This window comes from Aquarana catesbeiana, linkage group LG03 (assembly GCF_042186555.1).
Source record: "Aquarana catesbeiana isolate 2022-GZ linkage group LG03, ASM4218655v1, whole genome shotgun sequence".
NCBI classification, from domain to species: Eukaryota; Metazoa; Chordata; class Amphibia; order Anura; family Ranidae; genus Aquarana; species Aquarana catesbeiana.
In genome coordinates this window covers 319800285-319813150 of record NC_133326.1, presented here as the reverse complement: position 1 = coordinate 319813150, position 12866 = coordinate 319800285, and positions in this window count along the sequence as shown.

The following is a 12866-nucleotide window of genomic DNA, read 5'->3' as shown; positions in this document are numbered from 1 at the left end:
GAACATACTGGGCCAAACCATGATGATGTAATACCAGAAAAAAAGTCTGCAATGCAAATGTGTCAACTGACAAGTATGAGAATCTGAACTTGATACTGAAACTATAAATAAATAAGCTTTTTGTTGTAACAATATGTATTTAATTTATTCCAGTAGACATAGTATCACACTATTTTTTAGTTGAACACATCCTTCAGCCTATATGCCTATAACTATGTTTGGTAGGTTCCTTGGGGTAGGCAAAACTGAGAAATATTTTGGCTAGTCGAGCCGCAGAAGAAGACCTCAGTGGGGTTAATTTACTAAAATTGCAGAGTGCAAAATCTGGTGCAGCTCTGCCTAGAAACCAATCAGCTTCCAGGTTTTTTTTTTTGTAAAAGCCTAATTGGACAAGCTGAAGTTAGAAGCTGATTGGCGCTCATGGACAGCTGCACCAGATTTTGTACTCTCCAGTTTTAGTAAATCAACCCCGGTGATTTAAGGCATTCCAAGTACTTAGATCACTTTTTGGCACAGTATATGGGAACTTGAGACAAGGGGATTCTAAGATTTTTCCTGCAACAACCAATCAGATACCAGATGTTTTTTTTAATGTAGAGGAAAGAAAAGAAAACTTCAGTCCCATTATCATTTCAGATTAGTGTAAACTTTCCCTTATTCCTACACTTAGCTTACAGTTGGTGAATATATATATATATATATATATATATAACGCATCACAACTCTTTAAATTAGAGAAGATTGCAATATCTCATTGTAAGTATGTCTAATCTATGTTTATTAGATATATAAGACATAGAGTTTTTCAGCATTATAAAAAAGTAAAGAGCTAATAGTAAAGTGTGTGTAACATTGTATACGTTAAAAGGTATAATGAGACATACATGCATTATTTACTATCATCATGAAACATCTTAGTGGTTTAGTCACGATACACCATGTGCCATACACCATAATTACTGTGTGTGTGTTTGTACTGATGTAAACATCAAGTAAAGTGTAAAATGTTGCTTGAATGACACATGCTCTTAATATCGGTATAAGACTCAATGAGGGCAGTCTTCTGCTGTTTGGTAATGGATTATTAGATAGAACGCTATATGGCAAAATCATATACACTATATTGTCAAAAGTAATGGGACACCTGCCCTTACATGTACACGAACTTCAATGGCATCCCAGTCTTAGTCTGTAGAGTTCAATATTGAGTTGGCTCACCTTTTGCAGCTATAACAGCTTCAACTCTTCTGGGAAGGCTGTCCACAAGGTTTAGGAGTGTGTCTATGGGAATGTTTGACCCATAAAGTCCATAAAGACATGGATGAGTGAGTTTGGGGTGGAGGAACTTGACTGACTTGTACAGAGTCCTGACCTCAACCCGATAGTACACCTTTGGGATGAATTAGCGCGGAGACTGCGATCCAGGTCTTCTCATCCAACATCAGTGCCTGACCTCACAAATGCGCTTCTGGAAGAGTGGTCAAACATTCCCATGGACACACTCCCAAACCTTGTGGACAGCCTTCCCAGAAGAGTTGAAGCTGTTATAGCTACAAAGGGTGGGCCAACTCAATATTGAACCCTATAGACTAAGACTGGGATGCCATTAAAGTTCATGTGCGTGTAAAGGCAGGTGTCCCAATACTTTTGACAATATAGTGTATATGGTAATATGTAGAGAAAGAGAAAAATTATAGTGTTAGGAGAGAAAAGAAAGGAATTGAAGAAAAGAAAAGAGGGGGGTATATTATATAAAAGAAATGTTGTCCCCACCAGGCCAATGTAACTCTCAAGAAGGCTTGGAAATATATTATAAATATAATTTCAAATTATGGATAAATAGATAATGCTTCAGAGGTCCGAAAATATTCCCACTGGAACCAAGACACTGGAAATTGTTCTGAATCCCATACGTCGGTACATGTATATGTTGTGCGGATAATATGTTACAATAACACAAACTGATTTTTACCACTGCATGTGGCTACTAATCACCATGACTGTCAAAAGACATAAAGTAAAAATATAAAAGTTTAACATATACCAGAGGTATTTTATATATAACCATATGGTATTTTATGGATTTGGTCTTTTAATGCCACATGACATCAAAACAAATACTCTCAAATGAAAAACCTTCACTATGGTCTTTTTCTGGTATGGTGAAAAATGTATGGGAAATTCTGGAGCAGATAAATGTTTCACAGCTATGATGAGTAATGAATCCTTTGATATACACGCAGATTCTTGGCCAAGATATATTGAAACCATGCCAACACCTTTTGGTACCCCACAGGGCTATTTATATAACTGATGTCAGTGGTTTTGCCTATTTGAAGTATATGTGGCTCAAGCCAGGGCTGGGTTTAAAAACTCCTAGTACATTGCCAAGTCACAGACAAGACCATGAGATTTTGTTTTCTTGATAGAACCAAAGCTGGAAAAAAGTCATATACTAGTCCAAGACAAAGAAGAGCATTAAGACCAAGACCAATAATAACATTTGTGCAAATCATGCATCTGAAAATCCCACTGCAATAAATGTATATAAGTATAATAGTAGCAAATGCATACAAATCTATTTTGGCTGAGAGTAGTGAAATAATTATAGCTGATCATGCACCCATTGCCTTCCGAAGCATCTGAAAAGAGTTCCACTTAATAAAATGAATCAAAAACATGAATTTTAACAATATTTGTATTGTTTTTTGATTTTCTTAATAAATGGTCACCTTTAATAAACTGATATTCCATAATTTGGTAAATGCTGTGGTGTTAAACCTACTGATAGTTTCTTATATCTCTTGGGGAAATCATTACGGTTCCTGGGTCTGCACAACTGCTGAGGCCATTTGGTGGGTCAACCCCCCCCCCCCCCCTACTAGATATTACATTTATTTATTTTATATTAAGGAGAATTCAACAAGAGGAGCTGGGAAATGCAAAGGTGGGAGTGAACACCAAAAAATCCCAGATGGACATGGAAAGCTGAGTACTTTAACACTGGCTCAAGTATATTTCAAAGCCACAGCAACTGGTTCATGTACATGTTATAGCTACAATAGGGATACACTATTTGTCTCTTAACACACGCCATGAATATAATACATATTGCATTTCACATTGTAAAGTTTTATATTAACATTTTACTTATATAATTACATATTCTTACAAAGCACCTTAACAGTGAATAGGGTTAGAGAACAATATATTAAATAAATAAGCATTACAACCAGAATAAGAGATATATCTGTGATGAATCTTGTGCGCTAAGTATGAGGTCTACAATGTGTAACATTTGTTACAAACCTATTGAAATGTTAGGCAAAGCTTTTTTTTTTCTCAAGATTTTACTTTGAAAGTGTTGAAGAGACTTTAATCTACCCACCTTAACTAAATAGTCAAACATTCCTATATGTGTAAATACATTACCTAAATAATAGAAAAATATAAATAATGTATTGGCTAAAAGTATAAGATAGAAACGTATGTTTCCGTATGCAGGATATTCTGCTCATTACAAAATAAAGAAAATAAAAATAAAGCATACCATTAAAATATATGAAAACCACACCTGAAACTATATTACCTATAAAACAAATACAATTTGACAGTATGACATGTGGGCTTATTTAACATGGCAAAGAGCATAATGCAAAGATCAATAACCCAAGATAATCAATTTAGGTTTTTCTTTCATTGATATCATACCAGTAAATTTAAATCATAGTGACTGCCAAAGGATATCGCACTTTGCAGATCTCTTTGCTCTTTGTGGTGCCTTATTCAATAAGCCTGAGAAAAGCAATACTTTAGCCCAGCATGTAGCTCACAATGCACCTACCAACGTAAATGCAATCCCTCTCAATTAACACACATATGAGCTGAAATGCTTCCAACTGAACAAGGTCCTTGATGGTCCAAATAAGTGTATTAACTGCATTGATGCTTCATTAGTTTAGTTCCGATTTCCTCTTCATTTTCGCACAATGTTGTTCTTTGCTTTGCTGTTATCTGGTTTGATTGCAGATGTTCGTGGAAACTGTGATATAAGAGAAACTAAGCATTTCCTCTGTGACTGCTAACCACAGTTCTGCTTAGACCACACTTGTTTTTCTCAAGTGACACAGCTTTGTGGAAATAGATCTGTCGTGGAAAATGTATATTTTTTAGACACTCTAAAAATAGAGAGATGTATTTATAGGAGTCGGAAATGGTGAAGTTCGAACTTTCCAGTTGATTGTAAAACAATCAAAAAAAATTAAAACCGCATAAGTCTTTTGTGATATTAATAGATGACACATAAATAAACAGTAAAGTGACATGAAAAATAGAGCAGGTCAATACAAGACATGCTAAATATTCCAGTATTCAGTGGCATGTTTCGCTATTATACTTTAAAAAGTTAATTAAAATGTTAATATTTACAATTATTTAGAACAATAGAGTATTAGATTCATTTTATAAAGTGTGTATTTACAAGGTATGTTTAATAAATTATACTGCTTGTCCATCATGTGTTGCACTCTATATTAGTATAGTGATATATTACAAGAGTGATGTATTTTTTCTGGGAGTAAAGACAGTCAGGTTTATAAAAACTAAAAGCTTTTGCTCAAGCCAGCCACACAATTCCAGGTGCACATACTGTATCACTGTGCTGTTTCCCAAATGCCTGTACAGCAGAAGATATCTGGAGGCCATAACCACAACGCTTCTTTTAAAAGACACTCCCGGAAACCAACTCCTCACTATACCTTTGTATAGAAATCACCCTGGAATTTGGAAAGCAGTTTGGATGACGAGAAGATCCTATCGGAGTTGTATGCAGTGTCTGTCTCTAGTTATGTGTTATGTCATCCAGCCATCCTGACTAGGGATGAGCCGAACACCCCCCCGGTTCGGTTTGCACCAGAACCTGCGAACGGTCCGAAAGAACTTTAGAGCCCTGTTAAAGTCTATGGGACTTGAAGGTTCAAAATCAAAAGTGCTCATTTTAAAGGCTAATATGCAAGTTATTGTCCTAAAAAGGGTTTGGGGACCTGGGTCCTGCCCCAGGGGACATGTATCAATGCAAAGAAAAGTTTTAAAAACGGCCATTTTTTCGGGAGCAGTGATTTTAATGATGCTTAATGTGAAAAAAAAGTGAAATATTCCTTTAAATATCATACCTGGGGGATGTCTATAGTATGCCTGTAAAGTGGTGCGTATTTCATGTGCTTAGAACAGTCCCTGCACAAAATGACCTTTGTAAAGGAATAAAAGTCATTTAAAAGTGCTTGCGGCTTTAATGTAATGTCGGGTCACGGCAATATGGATCAAAATCAGTGAGACAAACGGAATGGGTACCCCGCCCCCACCCCAGTCCATTACCAGGCCTTTTGGGTCTTGTATGGATATTAAGGGGAACCCCGCACCCAAATTAAAAAAAGGAAAGTCGTGGGGCCCCCAGGCCCTATATACTCTGAACAGCAGTGCAAACAAGACAGGGACTGTAGGTTTGTTGTTAAGTAGAATCTGTTTGTAATTTTGAACTGGTACATTTTTAAAGTGTAGCTCCAGCCAAAAAATCTATTTTTAAGCTTTTTGGAAAACATAGGGAAGGGTTATCACCCCGTGACATTTGTTTTGCTGTCTGTGCACCTCTTCAGAAGATTTCACCTCACTTTCTGTCCCAATGACAAATGTTTTTTGAAAATTTGGAGTTTTTAGTGAAACAAGGATTGGTGATAAAGCATCAGTGGAGAGGAGACACGTTTTTCCCATATTAACTCTTACAGGAGAGAATTTCCCTTCCTAGGGGTAGATTTCATCTCACTTCCTGTTGTCTCCTTCCGTTTGCAAGTAGGAGTTGTTTGTAAGTTGGATGTTTGAAAGTAGGGGCCTGCCCTATATACTCTGCAGAAATTGGGCCATAGATATTGTAAGCCCTCACAGTTACTCTTGGTGGGCGCAGGAACAGGCCCTGCTGTGAAATATTAGATCAAGAATTGTAATTACATGCCATTGTTGAACAGTGGTAAAAAAAACTGGGCCTTTGGTGGTGGTGGTGATGGTGCTGGTGCCACAACACTGTAAGTACTCACAGTTACTCTTGGTGGGAGCTGGAACTGGCCCTGCTGTCAAATATTATATCAAGAATTGTAAGTACATGCACCCGTTGAACAGGGGCAGAAAAATTGGGCCTTTGGTGGTGGTAGTGGTGCTGGTGCCACAACGCTGTAAGTCCTTACAGTTACTTTTGGTGGGCGCTGGAACAGGCCCTACTGTGAAATATTATATCAAGAATTGTAATTACATGCACCTGTTGAACAGGGGCAGAAAAATTGGGCCTTTGGTGGTGGTGGTGGTGGTGGTGTTGCCACAACACTGTGCGCCCTCACAGTTACTCTTGGTGGGCACAGGAATGGGCCCTGCTGTGAAATATTAGATCAAGAATTGTAATTACATGTACCTGTTGTACAGGGGCTGAAAAATTGGGCCTTGGGCACTGGTGCTGGTGCCCAGAACCAAAAATGTTCTTACAAGCTATCAGCGTGAAAATTGAGGAGGAAGAGGATTGTCACTCAGCATAACAGGATAGTCACTCAGCATCAGCATAGGCAGTCTTGAAGGGATCTCACATTAAAAAAAAATTATTCATGTAGCGCTGGTAGATTTCTAATCTACTGCTGATAGGTAAATTTAGTGGGTTACTTGTTAGGTGAAGTTAGGTTTGACTCTGATCCAGCTTGGCTGAGTTGCATGTAGTTCCACACTGCGCCGGTGGGTGTCGTTGTCACCATGGGCCAGTGTTGGAAAGGCAACGTGTTGAAGCGTATGAGTGCTCCTCTGTCCCGGAGACAACTCGGTGGAGGTGGTCCTCCAAGTTGCATTCTGGGAGGAACAGACGCCATGTTTAGGGGTTCGTTTTCAGCCACCTGCTGGCCCTCCTGGCCGACAGGTATGCGTTAAGAGAACCACCTCATGGTCCTCCGATCCAGAGGCCCACATCGCTGCAGCGTGTGGGTGGGCCCAGAAGCCTGTCTGGGGCCTACTACAGTGGCAGAGGAATGGTCCTGGGCTGTCTATCCTGTGTGAAGAAGCTGGACAACTGAGGAGATCCCAGGGGAGCACCTGTCATGGAAGGATCATGCAGAGTGCTGGTCTGGAGAGGAGCCTGGTGACTCAGTTGGAGGATGTATCCTGAAGTAATCTTACTGCATAGTACTGCCGGGTTGGCTTAAAGGTTCAAGTGCCGTGTCTGATATTCACCGTAATCCAATACATCCTGTGGCAGAGGATCGTACGGGTTTTACTCCAAACAAGTCTGTGGCAGAGACTTTTGTTCGTGCTACATACTGGCTGCTAGGCGAGTGAGAGAAACCTATCCAGGCGGGCAAAGATTGAATCCCACAAGGTTATTCAGTTACAAGCGTTCAATTCCTAATAATGTACCAAAGAATACTAAGAAAAGGTTTTTGAGCTTCCCTGCAATTTTCCTTCTACCTCTTTCCTGCTACTTCCTTTATTATCTGTTCATTAAAGCATTGGAAAAGATACTCAAGTGTTTGGTGCCTATATTGTCCGGAGGTAAACTCAACGGGACCCTAGACCCGGTGCTGGTGAAATAGAGGTGGGGGAAGTGAAGGTAACAGCCCGTTTTAAACCAGCAGCTCCACCGAGAGTTAGTGCTACATTCAGTTACATCAGCATCAGGTGCTTGGTAGCTGGTGATCTAAGACTGATTAATTTTTATGAAGGTCAGCCGATCGACCATTTTGGGTGCACCCTGTGATCGGTTACAAAGCCTCCAGCAGCACTGAATATGCGTTCCAAAAGAACGCTGGATGCAGGACAGGCCAGTAGCTCAAATGCATACTGTGCAATCTCTGGCCAGTGATCTATCCTAAAGACCCAGTAACCCAGAGGATTTTCAGTGGGAAAGGTGTCCAAGTCTGATCTTGCCCCTAGGTATTCCTGCACCATGTGAATCAGACGCTGGCGATGGTTGCTGGAACCGATCATACCTTGGGGCTGCGGACTAAAAAAATTGTCTGAACGCATCGGTCAGACGGCCACCTTCTCCAACGCTCCTTCTGTGACTGACCGAAGCCTCAGCAACACGTTGTCCAGGAGGACCAGGAAATTGTAACTTTCCAGGCTCTGGAAACATGTTGCACAAACCTTTCTGCAAGGCCTCCCGAAGATGTTTTATCCTCTGCTCCCTCTGTGACGGGAAGATAAGGTCCGCAACCTTACCCTTGTAACGTGGATCAAGGAGGGTTGCCAGCCAGTAATGATCCCTCCCCTTGATACCACAAATACAAGGATCCTTCCGCAGGCTTTGCAGGATCAGAGAGGCTATGCAGCGTAGGTTTGCTGAGGCATTCGGTCCAGAGTCCTCTGGGTCACTAAGGACAACATGATCCGCAGCCACCTCCTCCCAGCCACGTACAAGTCCATGGGTTTCTTGGGACTGTAAATGATCCCTTGAAGACTGCTGCTGATGTTGAGTGCCAGGCTCCACCTCCATGCTGACACAATCCTCCTCCTCCTCTGTGATCTGCGGGCACGCAGGAACACTGCCTGGATAAAAGAGGCCTTGAGAGGTAAGGAAGTCCTCCTCTTTCTCCCTTTGTTCTGCCTCAAGTGCTCTGTCCATTATTCCACGCAGCGTGTGCTCCAACAGGTGGACAAGAGGGACAGCGTCACTGATGCATGCACTGTCACTGCTCACCATCCTCGTGGCCTCCTCAAATGGTGACAGGACAGTGCATGCATCCCTGATCATAGCCCACTGGCGTGGGGAAAAAAAAAACAAGCTCCCCTGACCCTGTCCTGGTGCCATAGTCACACAGGTACTCATTGATGGCCCTCTGCTGCGTGTGCAGCCGCTGCAGCATGGCCAACATTGAGTTCCACCTGGTGGGCATGTCACAGATTAAGCAGTTCTTGGGCAGGTTAAATTCCTTTTGGAGGTCAGCCAGCCAAGCACTGGCATTATATGACCCGCGGAAATGCACACAGACTTTCCTGGCCTGCCTCAGGACATCCTGTAAGCCTGGGTACCTGCCCAAGACCCGCTGCATCACCAAGTTAAGGACGTGAGCCAAACAGGGCACATGGGTCAGTTGTCCCTGTCACAGGGCAGAGAGGAGGTTGGTGCCATTGTCGCAAACCACCATACCTGGCTTAAGCTGGCGTGGCGTCAACCACCTCTGAATCTGCCCCTGCAGAGCTGACAGAATCTCTGCAACAGTGTGGCTCCTGTCCCCCAAGCACACCAGCTCAAGCACCGCATGGCATCTTTTTGCCTGCGTGCTTGCGTAGCCCCTTGAACGCCTACGGAGCACCGCTGCTTCCGAGGACAAATCAGCACAGGAAGAGGCCATGGAGGAAGAAGAAGAGGAGGGGGTGGAGGAGAGAGGTATGGCAGAATCACCACTAGTAGAATTTTGGAGGCGTGGTGGCGGAACAACCTCCAACACTACTGCAACCTGTCCTGCATCCTTCCCAGCTGCCAGAAGAGTCACCCAGTGTGCGGTGAAAGATGGGTAATGTCCCAGTCCATGCCTGCTGGACCATGAGTCAGCGGTAATATGCACCTTACCGCTGACCGCCCTGTCCAGCGAGGCCAAGACATTGCCTTCCACATGCTGGTAGAGAGCCGGAATCCGTGAGAAAAATTTAGCCAAGATAGCATTCATCCGCTGTGCATGTGGATGGCTGGGAGCAAACTGACGTCGGTGTACCGATAGCAGATTACCCGCAAGTACTTGGCTGTGACACACCTAATTCTACACCTTCATTCCTCTCAGTGCAGGTTTCAGAGAGGACTGAAGGTATAGTGGGGCTGGAGATCCCAGCTGATGTGGGTCTTTTAGGTACGCTTGCCAATGAACTGCATGGCAGGTCGACATATGTCTGGTCAAGCATGTGGTGCCCAAGCGGGTGATGTTTTGGCCACGCGAGATAAGCTCGAGACATATGTTGCAAATAGCAGCAGTGCAATCTGATGCACTCGTCTCAAAAAAGGCCCACATCAAAGAACTTTTGGAATAACACGCAGAGACAGCAGCGCCCTGCACATGTGGAGCTCTGCAGTGTGATGCAGTCGGTGGGCTGCCCTTAAGCTGGCCCCTGGAGGGCATCCTGCCTCATTGGTGATGTGCCTCCTCCTCCTCTCTCCTATCAGGCACCCCAGTGGAGTCAGTGTCTTCCTGATCATCACTGGAGCAAACCTGGCAGTATGCTGCAGCTGGGGGAACATGACTGCCAGATTGCTATCCTTCATGGGCACCCCCTCTCTCTGGGCTCACGTTACTGCCTTCCTCTAGCTGGGTACCATCATCGGAGCCTTCAAAACGCTGGGCATCCTCCTGGAGCATGTACCCAACACTGTGGTCAAACAGTTCGGGGGACTCCTCAGGAGGACATGGTGGGGCTAGGGAAGGAGTGACTGATGCCATTAAGCTGAGGGAAGAGGCCACCTTGGCAGCTGCTTTGCCAGACAAAGTACCCTGAGCCTGGGTGAGAGAGGATGAGGAGGATGAGGACGGCTTGGTCATCCACTCTACCAAGTCTTTGGCATGTTGCGGCTCAACACGGCCAGCTGCCGAAAAAGAGGACAAGCGTGTCCCGCGGCCACGTGCTGATGAGGATGCACCGTGTCTACGACCAGCACTGTTGCCTCTAGACACAGAGCCTGCTTGCCCTCTTTTATTGGCTTGTGACTGTCTGCCTCTCCTTGTTGGTCTTCCAGACATACTAATGGCCTGCAGTGAGATGTAGCTGCACAAAGCTGGGATGTGTATATATATACTGATTATACTGCAGCTAGCAGAATCAACTGCCTACCTGTAGTATTATTAGTATGAGAACACCAGCAATTGTCTTCAGGTAGTTTTAGGTGCACACTATGCAGTGGACACAGTACACTAACTGTAAATACTGCAGCTGCCTGCCTGTGGTATTAATAGGATCAGAACACCAGCAATTGTCTTCAGGTAGCTTTAGGTGCACACTGTGCAGAGGACACAGTACACTAACTGCAAAAAATACTGTAGCTGCCTGCCTGTGGTACTAATAGGATCAGAAGAACACCAGCAATTTTCTTCAGGTAGCTTTAGGTGCACACTGTGCAGAGGACACAGTACACTAACTGTAAATACTGTAGCTGCCTGCCTGTGGTACTAATAGGATCAGAAGAACACCAGCAATTTTCTTCAGGTAGCTTTAGGTGCACACTGTGTACACTAACTGTAAATACTGTAAAAACACCTGTCTGTCTGTCAGTTGGAAGAGAATAACAGGAATGGATATATATATATACACACACACACAACACCTGGGATGCATATATATATACACACAATACACTATAAGTGCAGCTAACTGACTCGCCTGCCTACTCTATCTAACTTCAATCAAATGACACTGTCTCTCTGTCTATCTCTCTCCGTCGCCGCAACACACTACACAAGGCCGCCACACAGCGGCCTTATATAGCGTGGGGCGTGTACTAAACCCCCTGAGCCACAATTGGCCAAAGCCACCCTGGCTTTGTGCATGCTTCATATGAAGAGAAGGTCTGAAAATTCTTGAGAGCCCCTGAACACTGTCCCAGGAGAATGTGTAGCGTTCTTGCTGGTCATGAGCTTTAGCATTTAGGCACTCTGCACACAATGAAATCCAACAGGATTTCTTATTGGTTCTGTACATATAAGGACTTATTTAACACACAAAAAGCAGTTACTAGTAACAGTCATTCAGCAGTCTCCCTTTTTTCGTTGCTGTGACAGCTGTAGTCTGGTCAAAGGTCCATATCCAGCTAGTGCTTATAGATTGGTTATAGCTCACTGTCCTTTGCACATCATCATTCAATCTTTGCACTGACTTAAAAAAAAAAGCCTGCTAATGGCTTATAGAAGAAATGTGCCGTTTATAATGCAAGTTAATTCAATTAACAGTACCCAAGTTCACAAACAGTGTAACTCACCAAATTAAAATCAGTACCTCCACTTCAAAGACAACATGTTTACCTTATCATCCAACTTCCCATTACTCATTATTACCAAATGGTGGCATACACATACTACTCTTGTATTTATTCTGGCATTAATATCACCAACACTATAATGGTGCTGATTATCCCATCAAAGGGCCTGCAGCAATCCCAAGTCATACTGAATTGTGGTTAATTATGAGACTCATTAAATCATCTTGATAAAATGATGCAAGGGGTAATTGACAATGCATGGCTCTGTTTGTAAACAGGGCTGGGCCAAGATCAGTCCTAGTATGTTAAAACACTAACATGTCTAAACCTGAAGACTCTTGTTTCTTATTTCTAATTTTATGTTATTAACTGACAGAAGAAAAAAAAAAAAATAACTATTGCCTCAAGTAGCCATAAAAATAAAAAGTAGCTCTTTTTTATTTACTGATTATTAATTGAAAGCTACTAACTGCTAAAGCTTGTGTCCTCTACATTACCCACACATAAAGACTTCATTTTGGACCTTTGATAAAAGATTTCACCCAAATAAAAATACAGAGCCTCATTTATTAGTGTTATTAATTAGAACTGACTAGCATGCCTTGCAGCAATTACTGTAGATGTAGTCTTTCATTCCCTTTGATATGTAAAGCCCACAATGTTCAGTTCATAGTAGACAATCTCCACCTGGTCTATGAACGGTAGCACTAGTCTGTCTCTGTGTTGACAATAGAACAATAAACAATCACCTACAAACCCCCAACTATCCTAGTTTTTAAGAAGATGGTTGGTCTCAGCCCCGGTTCACACAGGGGCGGCGCGACTTGCAGGTCGCCTCAGCGAGGCGACCTGCAAACGACTTCCGCGGCGACTTGCAAAACGACTT